This window comes from Octodon degus, unplaced genomic scaffold (assembly GCF_000260255.1).
Source record: "Octodon degus isolate 3935 unplaced genomic scaffold, OctDeg1.0 scaffold00058, whole genome shotgun sequence".
Lineage (NCBI taxonomy): Eukaryota > Metazoa > Chordata > Mammalia > Rodentia > Octodontidae > Octodon > Octodon degus.
In genome coordinates, this window is record NW_004524634.1 from 5,961,354 (window position 1) to 5,964,599 (window position 3,246).

At 46.1% G+C, this 3,246-nt stretch overlaps 1 protein-coding gene across 1 annotated transcript in view; it reads right to left on the reverse strand.

Moving 5' to 3' along the window:
* The window catches only part of M1ap (meiosis 1 associated protein), a 108,966-nt gene extending 107,006 nt beyond the window's left edge, over window positions 1-1,960 (reverse strand). Inside the window, exon 1 of the mRNA XM_004634132.3 lies at window positions 1,879-1,960. The gene's annotated coding sequence lies outside the window, so the exon portion shown is untranslated. The remainder of the gene's footprint in view (window positions 1-1,878) is intronic.
* Between the last annotated feature and the right edge of the window lie 1,286 nt (window positions 1,961-3,246).

Consider the following 3,246-nt stretch of genomic DNA (forward strand, 5'->3'; position numbering starts at 1 on the left):
TAAGGGTCTACAAGGTCTCACTATGTAGCTTGGACTTGTAGTGATCTGCCTGTGTTCAGCCTCCCAAGAGCTGTGATTACAGGTGAGTGCCACCACACCCAGTCTCAACTGCCATCTCAACGTGCTCCTGGGGTGGGCCTGGAGATCTGGGGTCAAACCTCTGACCCCTGTGTCTGCCTAATTGAGCTATTTGTTCAGCCCTATAAATACCTTTTAACTATATTTTTAAGTGCATGAGGCAATTTCTACAGAGAAAGCTGAATCTGAAACAGACTGATGTAGTTACCCAGCTCATCTTTCCTTACATCTGAAAATTGTTGTTTTAGATACAGTAGCACTCAGTATGTTTCCAACACATACAGATGTCAACTATTACAGTGTAATTAGTATAGTCCTATACCAAGAGTTTGATTACCAAAAGTGCAAACTGCATCTGTTCTTCCACCTACAAATTACTTTGTAAATGACAGAAACATTTATAATCAATTATGTCACTTCTCTTGAAGTCCTTTAAGTGACTGCAGATGTTACTCAGTTTGTGCACAGACAGCAAAATGGGTAACTGTGTTACTTCCTGGTCTTCTTGTGATAAATTCATGTGTGACATTTTACAAAAATCAACTACTGAATGAGGAACCCTCCCACCAAAAAAAGTAAAGTGAAGAAACAAAAAGTGATAATGGGTGATAATGTTAAAAGTGAAAATTCTGGAGGATACATGGTTTTTGAGACACTGTCTTACTATGTAGCTCATGATGGCCTTAAACACTCTAGACCACATAGTTAACAAACTTTCAACAATAGTTTCAGTTAGAAAACAAGTGCAATTTCCCCCATTAAGAATCTTTGCAATTTCAGCTTGCTAAGTCATTTTTAAATCCCACACTAAAGTGCAATTGGAAGATTGTCCCCTAAAAAGTGTAAAGGTCTGCTCTCTTCCCGCTCTCCTCAGATGCATGATCCATCAAATAATGCATCTGAGGTGTCTGGGCATATTATTAAACAGGATCTAACTTTCTTTTTTTGGAGACCAGGGTCTTCTATGTAATTCAGCTGGCCCCCAATTCACGGAGATCCTCCTAGCTTAGCCTCTTCAGTGCTAGAATTATAGGTGTGCGCCACCACACTCTACTTTTCTCAAGAACATTCACTTATTACCCTAAAAACTGATTAAATCTGAAACAAGCACTTGAACCAACAAACCAAGTTACTCCACTACTGAAACCCTTCAAAGTCTTCTAACTGCTCTTGAAACAAAACCCGAAGTCCTGTTCCTGACCCCGAAGTTCTGCCTGAATCCTCTGCCTGCAGTCCATAATCCGGTCGGACCAGCCCCTGACGCCGCACCCCAGTCATCTTTCCGATCCGCGCGCACCCCTGGCCTGCAGCTGGGCTCCCCGGCAGGACGCTGTTTGCCCAGCCCCCACCTCCACCCCAGCTAGCCAACCTAGACTAGGCTTTTATAGCCCCGAGGCCGCATCGCCATTCGGTAAATGATTCAGAGGCTCTCCCTGGGGCAGGGCAGGGCCCCATTAAAATGCCATGGGGGGCTGGGGCGTCGCTCAGGGCTAAGAGCTCGCCCGGCACGCTCGGCGTTGGCTTCTATTCCCAGCACCGCAAACCAAACCAGTCCAAAAGCTATCCAACAAAAAGTGGCCTTCTTTTCATGGGCTCTTTTCCCATTAATAATAATAATGATAATGATAATAATAACAGTAATAATTTGATACGTTTTCGTAAGCCTTAAACATTTCAAATTTTTCCTCAGGTGAGAAAAAAACCCAACATTTTCTGTGACCTTAAGGGTTCATTATTTTTCCTCTTCTGACTAAAGAAGTAACATTCTCGAGACCTGTCCAGGGCTTCTCCGGGCCACACCTGGGAATCCGACGCCCACGGGTCCAACCTGACTGACTGGCCAGGCCCGCGAGGGAATGAGCTCGCGACCCCGCACGCCTCCCGGCTGAAGGCTCCCCGCAGCCGGGGCGCCCCTCCCCTTAGGGGCGGGGCCAAGCGGTTCTCAGCCGGGCGCCCCTCCCCCTTCGGGCGGGGCCAAGCGGCGCTCACCCGGGCTCCCCTCCCCCGTCAGGGGTCGCGGTGGGCGGGGCCCAACGGCTGGCGCGCAGTGTTCACTTCAGGCTTCGTCTAAGGCGGCTACCTCCTTCTCCTACTCCCGTAGACGCCCAGAGAATAGCCCTTTATTTGGATCTCTCTTGGAAATATTGTACTAAATCCGATATTTTCTCCTCAGTCACCCCCATCCCCCGCACGGGACATTCTAGTAGCTCCCCTGCCCTCTTCTTGGCTTGAACACTTCCCTTCACAATCATTCATTGACTATTTTATTCAAGAATCATTTGTGATGGGCACCCTGTGCCAGACATTGTGCTAGGGTTGGGGTATAGTAGATACTCAAATAATGCCTTCTCGCTTGACTTTAGGAAAATGAGATTTGAATCTACACTGAAGCGGCTCTTTTCCTTCTTTTCAAATTCTTCCATTCTAAGGGTGTGTTCCTCTCCTCTCTCTTTCTCCTCACTTCCATGAGGTTGATTCCTACAGTTCCTTTTTATTATAGACAGCTAAGTAAGGTAGAAATACACGCAGTCAGACAGGGCTGGCCTGGGCCTTGTCTGTGATAGAGGACCTCCAAAGGATACAGGGGAACTATTATGACTCCCAACCGACTAAATGTCAGATTTGAAGAGTTTACGTTCCCCAAAATCGAAGAATGAATTCTAGGGAACAACAGGCAGACCTCGAGAGTGGGAAATTTTATTGAGAGAGACAATAGGGTGCCAGAAAGGGTTGTTGTAGATTCCACTTTTCAGAGGAAATTTTGCAGAGCAAAATCACGAGGTGGGTACAAGGTGAATAAAACTAATGAAAGGTGGATCAACCAATAAAATTACAAGTATAGTTGCTTAGGTAATGTTCATTCAATGGGGAAGCAAGTCACGTAGCAAGTGTACATGACCTCAAACTCAAGGTGATCCTCCTGCCTTAGCCTCCTGAATGTTGGGATTATAGGCATGCACCACTACATCCAGCCCATTTTAACATTTGAAAGTAAACATGAGTTCTGAACTATGACGGTAATGGAAGGACAAGGTTGGGTTATGTGACCAACTGAATGTGGCAGCAGCAATTGAATGTTACTCCTGAAGCCAGGTGATAAAAGATAGTGTGGTTTTTGCCTTGCCTTTCTGGATAACTTGCTTTGAGGAAGCCATCTTGTGCTGTGAG